The sequence below is a fragment of the Heterodontus francisci genome, chromosome 5, assembly GCF_036365525.1.
Source record: "Heterodontus francisci isolate sHetFra1 chromosome 5, sHetFra1.hap1, whole genome shotgun sequence".
NCBI lineage: Eukaryota > Metazoa > Chordata > Chondrichthyes > Heterodontiformes > Heterodontidae > Heterodontus > Heterodontus francisci.
In genome coordinates this window covers 40,824,467-40,840,106 of record NC_090375.1, presented here as the reverse complement: position 1 = coordinate 40,840,106, position 15,640 = coordinate 40,824,467, and positions in this window count along the sequence as shown.

The window sequence follows — 15,640 nt, the reverse complement described above, 5'->3', positions numbered from 1 at the left end:
GTTTCCTAAAAGGCACTAGCGAAGAGGAGAGGGTCAGCTATATCCTTCTGTGGGCTGGAGATAAAGGATTAAATGTATTTAACAGCTGGGACCCAAGCAAAAAGGACAGCACAAACTCAGATAAAAATTTTGAAAGATTCAGCACCCATCTCCAGCCAAAATCAAATCATCGGATATACCGATATGAATTTCAAGGCCTCAGACAGGAACTAGGTGAGCCTATTGACAATTTTGTAGCAAGATTGAAAAATGCAGCCAGAAAATGTAAATTTAAGGACACAGATGAACGGCCAATAGATCAGCTCATTTAGGGTTCTGTACATCCTGAAGTACAGAAAGCTCTAATCAGACAGGACAAGCTCGCAATATCGCAGGCTGTAGACACTGCCAGAGCACATGAAGCCATGAGCAGACAGATGAAGACTCTGACCTCCCAAATGGCTAGCCTTCAATTAAGCCAAGAGACGGGCAGCAAGATCGATGCAGTGAAACAACAACTAAAAAGCACACCAAACAGGGAGAAAGATGTGCAGGAGCTGTGGACGACCACATGAATTGACAGAAAGAAGGAAATGTCACGCATATGGATCAATCTGCAGAGCTTGCAGAAAGAACAATCACTGGGCAAAGATGTGCAGAACAAGGCAAGAAGGCAGTAGACGAGTCATCAGAGCCAGAGTAACAGGGCGAAGGAGTAGTGAAAGAAACCAAAACATCCAAACCCTGGAAGATGGTGATGGGTTTGAGAACACGATAGACATAGGAACCACACAATTGCATGAAATGTCTGGATGTGACAGTTCCCTGAGAAAAGAAATTCACACAACCATTCAGATCAGGAAGAGGCTGAGAAATAAGCCTACAACGATAAATCTGAAGGTGAAGATTGACACTGGAATGCAAAGCAACATCATCCTGCTCAAACTATACCAGCAGATCTTTCCTGAAAATTTGGAGAAAAATGGTTATCCAAGGGAAGGCGCTCTGAAACCAAACAACGTCATGCTAACAGCATACGGGGGAACTGAGATTCAACAGCTAGGAACAACACAAATCAGAGGGACACACAAAGGAAAAGATATTAACTGTATGTGCGATGGTCCTAACTAACAGATGGTCCAGCTATCCTGGGGTTGAGCAGTTGTGAAGAGCTATAGATTATCTCAGTAAACCATGAGGTGAAGGAGGCAATACTGAGGGTTGAAGATAGTACACCTATTGAAAAGTGCCCTCCGATCAGAAGCAAAGAAGATCTGGTACATACGTACCCAGAGTGTTTTGATCAGACGGTTGGATGCTTCGAAGATTTTGAGCATCATATCAGTATTGACCCAACGATGAAACTTGTGATTCATCCCCCACGTAAAGTACCAGTAGAACTAAATGGAAAGCTTGAAAGAGAACTCCAAGAAATGGAAGAAAAGAAAGTGATCTCCAGAGTCTACAGATTGGGTAAATTCCATCGTGTTGAGAGAGAAGCCAAATGGACAGCTAAGAATTTGCCGAGATCCCAAAGATCCTAACCAAGCAATAAAGAGGGATCACTACCCTATTCCAACATTGGAAGAAATCACACCAGCACTGGCAGGGGCAAAAGTTTTCAGCAAGCTTGATGCCAGAAATGGCTACTGGAATGTGAAGCTAGACGCAGAATCTTCACTGTTGATAACATTCAACACACCCGTTGGACGGTACAAATTCCTGCATCTACCCTTTGGCCTCAAAGTGAGCCAGGCAAGTCAAAGAGACTTAGCAGTTGGCAGGAAAAAAGACAGAAGCGCAAGGGGAGAGCCAACTGTGTAACAGCCCCGACAAACAATTTTATCTGCAGCACCTATGGAAGAGTCTGTCACTCTAGAATTGGCCTTTATAGCCACTCCAGGCACTGCTTCACAAACCACTGACCATCTCCAGGCACTGACCCATTGTCTCTCGAGCCAAGGAGGCCAAAGAAGAGCCAGGATGTGTTCCAACAGAAAGTAGACGAGTTATACAGAGGATGCAAAGGAGCAGTCAGCATAGCTGATGATATACAGATATATGGTGTAGATGGAAAAGATCATGACAACCATTTACATGAAGCCATGGAGAGGACCAGGAAAGCTGGGATTAAGCTAAACGTAGACAAATGCATTGTGAAAGTGACAGAATGCCAGTTCTTCAGAATGGTGTACACACCTGACGGGGTTAGGCCGAGCCCTGAAAGAATCTCACCCATCTTGGGGATGGAAGCCCCAAGAGATAAGAGGGAGTTGAAAATTTTCCGTGGTTTGATACAATACATGAGCTTCATTATCTGCACATGTTGGAATACACAGCAAATCTGCGGGAGCTGATGAAATAAGATGTAGAGTACCAATGGTCAGAATCACATGACAGGAGTTTACATCCAGAGAATTTAAGGAATTTGTTGACCAGCATGGGGTCAACACCATCACCTCATCACCACACTACCCACGGGGACACGGATTTATAGAAAGACACGTCCAGACGGTCAAAGGAGCTGTGAAATGCCAAGAGATGAAGGAAGACCCAAACCTGGCTTTATTTTCACTCCGATCCATATCTCTCAAGGCTGACATGAAATTACCTGCAGAGCTGTTAAATGGAAGAAAATATAAGATAACTCTGCCAAGCAAAATACATCCTTCAAGTGACCAGGAGGAAGTGAGACAACAATTCACTGAAACACAGGTAAGAGGAGAACAATACTTCAACAAATATGCAAAATCCCTACCCGAGCTGTTGAAAGGACAAACTGTACACATACAGGATCCAATCATGAAAACCTGGAGCCCAGCAAAAGTTGTTGGTGAAGCTGAGACTCCAAGGTCATACATCATTGAGAGCGAAACCAGTAACCAAATGACAAGGAACAGAATCCATATTTGACCTACACCTGAGCTGGAACAACAGAAAAGACCATCAACAACACCAGAAACATCACTGTCCAGCGAGACAGCATGAACAACACCACCAGCAAGTGACATAACATCGCCTGTACAGCATGCCAACTCACCACTAAGAGCAACAAATGCCAAATCTACAAGATGGAGGCACAACTTCTTACCACCCAAGCGATACTGTGAATAATATTTTAAAAATGCACGCTATAAAAGATTCTAAAAAGGGGTTCAGCATACTTCCACAAGTCGGATGATAATCTTTATTTATATTGACAATTGTATCGATATGGGGCATTATGTTTTAAAGAAAGAGGGATGTTATCTATGTATATATTGTTATACTATCTGTAAAGTGTTCGGAACTAATTTGTTTGGAACTAGTTGCTATGTATAAGTGTTCCAGTGGAGGGCCTCATTCACAGCTGCACTGGGGAGTCATGTTATATGTAACACAAGAATCAGGTTCTATAGCATTAGCATGGTGTTGAAATAAACCAGAACTGACTCCAGCCTTTTCCAAGATTAAAGTGTGATTCTTTCCAACATCTGGGAACCAGAAACAACTGCAGGCTTCATATTCAGATTCAACACAAACACTATTTATTTTCTTATTTATTTACATTGCATGATTTCAGGTACAGGTCTTTTCCGTGCTGGTGTGCATCTGCCCTCTGTAAACCCATGTACTGAGTGAGTTGGTCAAAATGGTTTCTCCTCCTTCTATATGCCTGATGATGTCATCAGTGGCCTGACCTCTTAAAGGTACGGTTTCTTAAAGGTGAAATCACCATTACAGTACCTCCCATGATTCATGCTGTGATATGAGCCCACAGGTGCCAGTAGCAATCTTGGTACCTCACTGAAGTGCTTTCTTCCATGCATAAGCTTTGATAATGAATGTTGGCTAGTGACTTAATCTATGGGACATCATACCTCAACTGATTCTACCCTCAGCTAAAGTCCACACATGTCCATCTTTCAGCAACAGTCACTTGATGGCAATCAGGTTTATTTTTTTCCTCCTCCTGAATGCAGAGTCGCTAAGATCAATTGGAGCACCTCGACTGCTATATCATCTGAGATCAGATAAATTAACACAGTCTAGGGACTGAACATAGTACTTTTTTATTCTGTATGGCTTAGCCATAACATGAGCAACTAGGAGAGTGCACTTTTAATGTTACATAGTACAAAAATAAGGACTATAGAAGGCCTTATGAGGGCATTCATTTTATTAAGGGAGCAGGACACCACTGAACTACAAATATAGGCCATTGAAGGGGTCCCAACAGGACAAAAGAATAGACATTAGGTTGTCACTGGTCTGTGGTGAAAATTTTATTTCTTCAGGTTTCTAAGTGTTTTTGTGGCAGTCAAGGTGAAGGATGATAATGCTGCGAAATGAAATATTCTTCTACACTGGACATCTAGTGTTAGCAACAAGCCTTCCCTACATCAGGGATAAAACAGACCAGAGAGCATAAGAATAAAAGTAAAATACTGTGGATGCCGGAAATTTGAAATAAAAATAGAAAATGCTGGAAAAACTCTGCAAGTCTGGCAGCATCTGTGGAGAGACAAACAGAGTTAACATTTCAGTTCTGTGACCCTTTATCAGGTCACAGACCCGCTGAGTATTTCCAGCATTTTCTGTTTTTATCATAAGATCGAAATAAAGCATCTTCTACTCCACACAAACAAGGGTGCATTCTTTACTTCTGTTCTGTCTGTGTTCCTTCCTGATTCTTTCTTCCATCTTCTCTACTATTCTTCTTTGTTTTATATTATTTCTTAACTATAAACTTACACATCTTAACTTACCCTCCATGTATTTTTAAAATCACGCTAATTTTAGGAAATTAAGTGCTGAATGGTTACTCAGTGACTCAGGTAGAGCTGACCAAGCAAATTATTGCATCAACAGCATTCAGCACACTGTGCAAGAGATGACAATATGCTTACCATAAAGAGGAGCTTTAAAACCAGTCTAACCAGACTTAGATTGGAATGGTTGTGCGCCGAATACCAATGAAAGTTGTGAGATAGTGAATGCTCCATTGCTTGCTAATCCCATGGGGATCTATGGGTACAGTAATGATGCCCGCAAGATTGAGGTTTTGATGTACTATATTCATGCAATGATAGCACTTTCAGCTGACTGTACATATATAAAGCAAGTTTAACTCATGCTTGCAGTTCACTATCTATTGATTGAACTAAATCATGTATGCCATGAGGGAGTTGATGGATTGAGAAGTGGTGGAACAGCATACTTTCAAGAATTTAGGTAGATCATGTGAAAAAGTGTAATAAAATACTTCATCACCTCACAAATTAATCTTCATGAAGGTAGGTTGTGTTAGAAATGATTTTATTTCTTAAACTCTGAAATGATAGTGTACCAAGGGTGTCAGTTTTCATACAAGAGCAAAATACTGCAGATGCTAGAAATCCAAAATAAAAACAGAAAATGCTGGAGGTACTCAGCAGGTCTGGCAGCATTGATAAAGGGAGAAACAGAGTTAACGGGCTGAATTTTATGAGTGCGCCGTCCCTCAGCCCCGCGATATTACGCACGGGGGCTCATTTAAATAGAGGGGGTGGAGCAATGGCCCCCGATGACGTAATGGGGTGGCCGCTGCATCCATGGCAATGGCGTCCGGCGCCACCGCGCAGGCGCCTGCACCATTTTTAAAGGGCTTTAAGCCCTTAACACACATTTACATTTTTAAAGATAGATTGCACTTAATATGTTTTTCATAAATAATTAGAAGATAGAGGCCCTTTCCCAACCTCCCCAATGGTCATTTCATTGCCCGAAATGATCATCCATTGATTTAACAAAGACCCGAACTTGCCTCCCCAGCCTTCAATCTTTTGCCCTTCAACCCCTTTCCACCATCCCCACATCCAATTACAATTGATTTCCTTGCACCTCCACCCCTCCCACCCTGAAAATTCTATTGCTCCCCCCTCCCCACCAGGTTCTCGCCTGGAACTTGGTGCGGAGTTCCGAAGGAGCGTGGAGCACGAACGGTGGCCGTAATATTGCAGTGGGATGGCCGCCGCCTGCAGGTAAGTTCATTTGAATCTCTTTCGGGCTCACTTTAATATGGAGATGAAGGGCCTGCCTCCTGGCAACAAAGGGGCCGTACGAGGTCCCCCGCCACCGGTAATATGCGGTGGGCCCTTCTTGATATCGCGGGTTGAGGCGGGCCTCTCCCCACAACAGTTTACTGACACCTGCGCCGCAACCTGCAGCTTGGAGGGGCCGGTAACATTCAGCCCAATGTGTCAGGTTGATGACCTTTCATCAGAAATGTATTAATGGTGATGAAAAGCCATTGACCTGAAAGATTGGGCTGAATTTTCTTGGCCCCTTGGTGGCGGGGTGGGGGCTGGGAAAATAGGGGTGGAATGAGTCAGGATGCTCCCTGACGCACTCCTGCTGCCAGGGAGCTTTCCCGGGGTGGGCGGAGAGTAGGATCGGCTGCCTGCTACACAGAGACGGCAGCCAAATGAGATGATTAAGGCCCCAATTAGGGATGATAGGAACATAGGACCTAGGAACAAGCGTAGACCATTCGGCCCTTTGAGCCTGCTCTGCCATTCAATAAGATTATGGCTGATCTGGTTGTTGTCTCAACTCTACTTTCCCTTTTGACCCCTCCCCCCCCTCCCCCCGCATCACCCTTGATTCTCTTGTCTATCAAAAATCTAACTCAGCCTTGAATAAATTCAATGAACCAGCCTCCACTGCTTTCTGTAGAAGAGAATTCCACAGACTAATGACCCTTAAAGAAAAAAAATCTCTTTTCATCTCCATCTGAAAAGGGAGACCTCACATTCTTAAACTGTGTCCCCTAGTTCTAGTCTCCCCCCCAGAAGAGGAGACATCCTCCCGATAGCCACTCTATCAAGTCCCCTCAGGATCTCATATGTTTCAATCGGATCACTCTCATTCTCCTAAACTGGGTATTGGCCCATCCTGTTCAACCTTTCTTCATTAAATAAGCCCTTCACCCCCAGAATTAGTCAAGTGAACTTTCTCTGAACCGCTTCTAATGCAATTATATCCTTTTTCATATAAGGATACCAAAACTGTACACAATACTCCTGCTGTGGTCTCACAGATCCTGTACAGCTGCAGTAAAACTTCCTTACATTTATACTTGATTCCCCTTACAATAAACATCAACATTCCATTTGCCTTCCAAATAACTTTCGGTACCTGCATACTAACCAATACCAAGAGAAGGGTGCCATGCATGCACACCACAGCCAAAAAGGCAAGAGAACATAGCCAATGTAGAGGCAGGCAACCCTAAATATACTCTTGTCCTCTCCCTCAAACGCAACAAATAGCCACGTGTGACAGTGACCATTGCCCACTCGGACGCAGATGCTCCCATAGACATAGCAGCATCTGTCAATGCCATGGGAATTTTGACATTTTGTGAGTGGCAGAGTAGCAAGCCCCCCCCCCACCCCATCACATATGGTGGCTGCCATCACAATGGAGGTGACCTCCCTGCATCAGGCCAGTGCGGGGTGGGGGTGGTGGGGGAATCAGAGCTAAAGGCTCCATGTCCCATTGGCGGGGCCACAGAAAGGAAAGGCCACACCTGTGGGGTTCCCCCTCTGCTCCAAGGGGCCTAATGGCTTTTCCCCCCCTAATTTTAAACATAAATACATCTGTCATCTGTCTTTTCAGCCTCCTCAGTTGGAAGCTCAGTGTCAGGTAAACCCCCACCTGCCAAGACTGAGGCCCACGTTATTTCACTACATGAACAAAAACTTAAAATTGCAAGCCCTGACTGGATGGACATTTGCATAGTACCAGACAATGTTGAACCAATGGGGACCCAATAGTTACTTCCCTAATACACAAAAGTGGTCAGCCCAGTTTTAGTCACATGATTAACTGGCTGTTGCAGAGAATTTGAACTTCCAACAAAGGATTTTGAAGAGACTGTTCCATATAAAGAGCCAGTCACATGACTTACCTGCTGGGCAACCTGGGAGTTTTTTTGAATTTGAACTCCCAACAAAGGAATTGGAACAGACAGAACTTCATGTGCTCATGGACTAAGAACATCTCCTCTCCTGTCTGCCTGCCTTCATCTCTTCCCACGGAACTGAATTTTGTGAAAACACGTGACACTCAAAGGGAGAAAGGTTTCCTGGGCCCCAACGAAACGCAAGACCATATCTTCAATCAAAGACTACAGCGAGCTTGAGAAACAGTAACAAGATATTGCCTCAAACTGTTCTACCTATCTTTTCTTCTGCTCTTTTCTGTCCCTATCTGCATGTTTATATTGCGTGTGCATACTAGCATGGGTGCACCGTATATCCGTAGGCATGAACCGTATTAGAGTTTAAGTTTAAGGTTTAATAAATTTCGTATTTCTTCTTTAAACCAAAGAAAGTCTGCTTGTGCTTATTTCTTTGCCTTATAATTGGAAAGTTGTGAACAAGGATTCACAAAGGGAGAGCTCAAAACAGTGTGTTTAAAATAAAACCCAGTTACAATAAGACCAGGTAAAGACAGCAAAAGACCCCGAGACACATTTCTCACCTGGTCGTAACACCAGTTATAGAGCAGGTGATCACAGTTTACCATTTATGCTCCATAATCAAAGAATGGTTAATCAAAATGTATCATTACTACTTCAGAAGGAATAGATTGTGGACCTCCAAGTCATGCCTCCGAGGGTGCCTCCGTGTTGAGGCGCCCTCATGGTCCCTGACCTGCCTCAACAGTGACCACCTGTCCTGGTGGGGCTGCTAAGGCTCCAATGCTGTCATAGAAATCAGAATCATAGAAAGTTTACAGTACAGAAAGAGGCCACTTGATCCATTGTGTCTGTGTCAGCCAAAAAATGAGGCACCCAGTGTAATCCCACCATAGCCCTGCAGGTTATGGTACTTGAGGTGCATATCTAGCCACCTTTTAAATGAGTTGAGCATTTTTGCCTCTACTACTCTTTCAGGCAGTGAGTTCCAGACCTCCACCACCATCTGGGTGAAAATAGTTTTCTCATCTCCCCTCGAATTTTTCTACCAATCACTTTAAATCTATGCCCCCTAGTCACTGACCTCTCTGCTAATGTAAGTAGGTCCTTGACATCTACTCTACCCAGGCCTCTCACAATTTTGTACATTTCAATCAGATCTCCTCTCAGCCTTCTCTGTTCCAAGGAGAACAATCCCAGCCTATCCAATCTTTCCTCATAGCTGCATTTTTCTAGTTTTGCAACATCCTCATAATCTCCATCTGTACCCTTTCTAGTGCAATTACATCCTTTCTATAATGAGGTGACCAGAGCTGCACACAGTACTCAAGTTGTGGCCTAACCAATGGTTTATACAGTTCCAGCATAACCTTCCTGCTTTTATATTCTATACCTCGTCTTATAAAGGAAACAATTCCATATGCCTTCTTAACCATCTTATCGACCTGTCCTGCTACCTTCAGGGATCTGTGGACATTCACTCCAAGGTCCCCCAAGTTCTCTAAACCTCTTAGTATTTTCCCACTAATCGTGCATTCCTTTGCCTTGTTTGACCTCCCCAAATGCATCACCTCACACTTTAGAGGCCAGAGGCATTGAGAGCTTGCCCACCATCCTTAATAGGAGGAGACCAATTATAAAGCGGCCTCCAGGAAGATTGAAATACCAGCCACGATAACAACATTTGGTCCTGATGTTGGGGTACTGAACCACATGGTAAAATTCATCCTGTTAACTCTGTTCTGCCTCCAGAGATGCTGCCAGACCTGGTGAGAATTTTCAGCATTTTCTGTTTTTGTGTCAGTCTTAATGTTTGAGTATAGGTAAACATGATAAGCAATGACAATGCTTTTCTGTGAGTATTGTATAGGTATTTTACTGGACTTGTAATCCAACTAGGCTGGGACTATTAATCCAGAGACATGAGTGTAAATTCAGCTAAAACAGGTGGGAGTTTAAATTCAATTAATTCAATCAAGCTGGAATTAAAAAGCTTGTATCAGTAATAATAGGCAAGGAAATGTTGCTAAAAACCTATCCGGTTTACTAATATCCTTTAGCACAGGAAATCTGCTGTCCTTACCTGGTCTGGCTTATATGTGACTCAAGACCCACAGGGCGTCTGAAATGGTGCAAAAAGGCAATCAGTTGTATCAAATTGCTGTGACAAAGTCTAAGACCTAACAGCACTGTAGGTGCATCTATAGTATATGTGAGCTGTGGCTGCAGTGGTAGATCTCTGCCTCTGAGTCCGCTGGTTCTGAGTTCAAGTCCCACTCCAGGGTTGGAGCACAAAAATAAAGGCTGGGACTCCAGTGCAGTGCTGAGGGAGTGTAGCTGTGCTGGTTTTTGGATAAGACCTGAAACCAAGGCCCTGTCTGCCCTCTCAGGTAGATGGAAAAGACCCCATGGCAGTGTTTTGAAGAAGAACATGGTAGTTATCCTTAGTGTCCTACCCAATATTTATTCTTCAATCAACATCGCAAAAAATTAGCTGTTCATTTTCACATTGCTGTTTGTGGGAGCTTGTTGTGTGCGAATTGGCTGCTGCGGTTCCCTGCATTACAACAGTGACTACACTTCAAAATTGTATCAATGGCTGTAAATTGCTTTGAAATGCCCAGTGGTCATATGGGCTGAATTTTATGGGCCGCCCAGATACGGGCTAGGAGGCGGGCAGGCCCTTAGAATTGACACAGGAAGCGAGGGCAGAGGGCCCATCGCCTTCCCATTACAGTGCAATTTTGCCGGGGGCGGGATAGGCCGAAGACGCTTTCCTGGCAGAGGCCACTTGGGGCCCTTAACTGGCCTATTAATAGCCACTTAAGGGCTTCTTCGTCCCGCTGCTGGCTTAATGCCAATGGTGGGGAGGGGGAGGTTTTCTGTCATGCAGGGAGATCGCCCAGTAAAACAAGATGACTTGGGGGGGGGGGCTACTCCTTGGGGAAATATATGACCCATGGAGGGCCCCAGCCAACAATCAACACACCTTCCTAGACCCCTCCCCTGTACTCAACTCCCATCCTCCCCACCCCGCTTTGTCAGGGTCTGCTGGAATGTTCCCAGTGACCCTGCTTCACTTTTCTGTTGTTCCAGTCTCCAGCGCTGGGCCTAGGTCCATTGCCTCTGCAGTACCGGCAGTGGCCACTGAGCCCTGTGATTGGCTCACAGCTCCTGGAGGCGGGATGCCCATCTCTAAATGAATGGGATCTCAACGCCGGCTGTTAATTGCCGGGTGGGGGAGCAGCTCCAAATGGCTGAGGAAGTGTTGCCCCCACCTTTTCGACCTCTGAAAATTCAGCCCTATAAATGTAAGTCTTTCTTTTACATCACATGGACTGAAGCAGTTCAAGCAGGTGACTCACAACCATTCACGAGCAATCAGGGATAGACAATGAATACTGTCTTTGTCAGCAATCCCACGTCTCATGAAAGCAAGATAATTTTTTAAAAACCGTCCTCAGTGTTGATGTTACAGATTGAGAGGCAAAGGTTTGCTTGATCAGGTCACTGTATTTCAAGTAGAGTGCACACATTTCCATGGGAAGGCCGCTTCCACACCCAAAGAGGACAACACTTCATTCCTGAACTTCCTGCAGAAAAAGCTTTCATACAGCACCTGGAAAAGGAGACCCTAGAAATTGGGCTTTGGCCATACTTTAAGTGAGACCAGCAAGCTGCAGCCAACTGCAACTCACTAGAGAAGAGGAATGAGGGTGAGCGGAAGCTCACAACATTTAACGAAGTTTTTTTTTCAAAAAATATACTTTATTCATAAAATTTGTAAAAGTACATTACATAACAGTTCAAATTTGACATGACATAAAGTGCCATACAGATCAGTTTCTTTCAGTACAGTACATGAGGTGTCTCACTACACTTGCCATTACAGGTTATATTTATAACGTACATTTACATTCCATGTCAAACATGCTCTGGTGCATACAGCCCAAAAGATATTACCTGGGTTCCAGATCTTTGGTATACTATGATGGGTGGGCCTTACACAGTGGCCTTTCCTCATTGAGTCTTTGCTGTGGCTGCCCCAAATGTTATTGCATCCTTCAGCACCTAGTTCTGGACCTTAGAATGTGCCAGTCTCAGTCATGGACAGCTCTTTGCACTGGAAGACGGTCACATTCCGGGCAGACCAAAGTGCGTCTTTCATAGAGTTGATGGTCCTCCAGCAGCAGTTGATGTTTATCTCGGCGTGCATCCCTGGGAACAGACCATATAGCACTGAGTCCTGTGTTATGGAGCTACTCAGGAAGAACCTCGACAAAAACCACTGCATCTCTTTCCAGACCTGCTTTGCGCAGGCACATTCCAGAAGGAAGTGGGTGACTGTTCCCTCAAGGGCAGCGAGCAGAGGTAGGGAGACTCTGGGCCGTCTGTGGCCTGTAGGCATTCAAGGTAATTTGTCGGCAGCAGGCGTCACACAGATCTTTCAGAAAAGGGTGTAGCAACAGGTCTACTTGGATTTAGAATTAGCAGTCTAGCAATAGAAGCTTTCTTGAGCTTTCAGGATCTCCCAAAACACAAAAGGCAACAGGAATCACTCTTGAGGCAGGGATTTTTCAGAGACTGGAGGCAATAGGAATCGTCTACCTTTAAAATACAGGGCTTCCTCTCTGCAAAGCAGTTTTCCTCCACAGAGAGCAGCAACTCCTCTTTTGATGGGTCTTTTCCTCTCTCCAGGCAGACCACAGCCACACCTCAAATGTAGGAATTATTTTTCCAAGAGAGGAAAGTCTTCTTTTCAGAGAGTAGGTCTTTTCTCTGATCTGCAAAACAGGTCCCAGCCAGGTCTCACTGCATGCGGCTGGTCTAGCCCACACTTCTTTCAAAATGCAAAGTCATGTGACAGTCATAAATCTGCCTGTCATTTCCCTGTTGAGCTGTTGGAAACAGGTGCCTTGCAGTTTGTGCACACTTCACTCAGTCCACAATTCAAATATCAGCTCTTGAAGCACTTACTGCAAAGAAAAATGGAAACACACACATAACATCATATCGGAAGGATCTGACAGAGAGGGCCCTTCTCACTACCAGACAAGCTACATCTCGGTGTTTGTTATTTAACATTTTTTTTTAAACATACCTTCTTGATGTTGGCCTCCAATGGTCCTTTCATGGATCTCTGGTTAGGCTGCATGTAGTCCACATTTTGTTGAACACAGCCAGCCTAGCATATTCAGGGCAGTCTTCAAACAAGCGATTGGTCACTATTTGCATATTCAAAGAGCTTAATGCCTGCTTCAGGCTCTGGCCCTGGTTGCCTCTTTTACTGCCTGACCAATATGGAGGATGAAGCACATCTGGGTCACCAGTGTGCACTCCCTGCCTGCCATACTGGATACTTTGGAACCCGTTGCGCACCTGAAAAATGGGCGCAGAGTCATCACATTTCTAGGCCGAATGTTTTGCAGCACTGTTCACTCAGTTGTACTTTTCTCCACCAACAATTTTCTGGACAGCATTCTCTTCCCTGATCCTATGTCCCAAAGAAGACTTGATGAATTCTCACCATGTCCTGATCAGCCATTCCCCCTCAATCAACACCACGAATAAAGGCTTAACTGGTCATTTATTCATGTGTAGGCCCTTGCTACACAAAGTTTAGCCTCTGTGTCCAAAAGAACAGTGACTGCACCTCAAAGATAATTAATTTGAAGTAAATTTGGAATCTCCTGAGGCCATGATAATGTGCTATAGAAAAGCAAATTCTTTTTTTTTTGTAAAATCACTGCTGTTGACTAATCAGAAGTTTCTGTTCCATGTTTACAATGTGTTATCCCAATTAGACACCATTTTGTTTTTATAATGTCTCTTCCTTAGCATTTAGGGCAATTCTTAAAGACGCTTTATGGAAGTTCGACATGATTGCATTTGTTTAATGCTATGCTGCAGATTAGAGGGTGAGAGGAAGTTTTCTCAAACTGTTCCAGGTCATGGCATCTGAATGCCATGGTAAAAACATTTGAATAGATTTGTGTTTAGTTTTTTTTTTCATTAAAAGTACCATTACTGAAAGGACCCTTGCTTATCCTCACATCCTGAGTTAGCCAAGCACAGCTGAGGCACAATCTAGGGCTGCTACAATTGCTCTCAGCACTGCTAGATTAGGGAGGGGAAGAATTTAAGCAGGGTTTCTGCTCCAGATCTCTATCCCGTAAACCCTGCTGGAAAGTGTGCTCATATGGATGTTGGGGTTGAACAAGTTCAACTTCAGCTGTTATGTTTCACAGTTGAAGATCATACTGATGCTCACTGTTAAGGCTCTCACATGAAGAAAAGCCTTTTTTGAACGGCTATTGGCAACAATGGATCTGTGCCCCAGCAAGAGTCAGCATTCGTCAGAGAGCAGGGGACAAATTGATTTGAAGGGGCGGCACAGTGGCGCAGTGGTTAGCACCGCAGCCTCACAGTTCCAGGGACCCAGGTTCGATTCTGGGTACTGCCTGTGCGGAGTTTGCAAGTTCTCCCTGTGTCTGTGTGGGTTTCCTCCGGGTGCTCCGGTTTCCTCCCACACGCCAAAGACTTGCAGGTTGATAGGTTAATTGGCCATTATAAATTGCCCCTAGTATAGGTAGGTGGTGAGGAAATATATAGGGACAGGTGGGGATGTGGTAGGAATATGGGATTAGTGTAGGATTAGTATAAATGGGTGGTTGATGGTCGGCATAGACTCGGTGGGCCGAAGGGCCTGTTTCAGTGCTGTATCTCTAAACTAAAACTGGCTTCCAAACTTTTTGTCTTGGATGTGAATGAGCAGATATAACAGCAGTTTTGTGTGAAAGAGGAATTTGTGGCTTGTACACCAAAAGTTGCTTCCCTTATTGCCCCTTGGAAAAAGAAATATATATTCTGCAGGCTAACAGTTCATATTCTCATTCTGCAGCATCTGCGGCACAAATTCATTTCTTCATGCAAGGCGCTCTGTGAATTGGGAAAACTGACATCGCTTTTTAAGCCAACTAGTCTGACACTAACACCCAGACACCAGAACCACAGAAAAAGTCACTTTTTATTAATACAAAGGCCTCACTTACAAAGACAGTTCTCAATGAGCTTCATCATGCTTCATTGAGTTTTGTTTTGGTTCCCTTAGAGTCATGCAATCAATTTGTATCAAATAATTATAAAGCACCCTTGCCACAGCAAGGATCTCAGCCAGCTCTCGAGTGAATCCATTCTGCTATGTCAGGTCACGCTTTATGCACCGCTGGGTTCTGGACAGTTGTTTTGCCTGGCATGATGCTGTTAGTTCCAACGAAGCGGTAGGGGTAGCTGCTGCTGTTTGGGCAAGGTTGGGCAAGGTTGAAGCCAGCTCACAGTTTCCTTTTGTCTGGGCCAGGTTACCAAAGGGCTTCATGTGCAGGTATATATTTGAGAAAATGCTAATGTTCTTAGTGTCTATCATATCTGATAATAATTCCTGAATAATGTATTTGTTATTTTTTTACAGTATGTTTCTCTCATACTAATGAATATGCATGGAGGGAAGATATTAATAAATCATGAGAGGGTTCGAGTAACATCTGTTTTAGACAGCAATTCAAAAAGAAATTATCAGCAGTTAAAAAAAAACATGAACACAATGAAATTCACAATAATCGTTTTGGTTAGGAGAAAAATGCCTGTCACCATCTGTTGCCAGTTATAACAAATTGTAGCAGACTTTTAAAGGTTAAATATATCATGCATGAGTTTGTG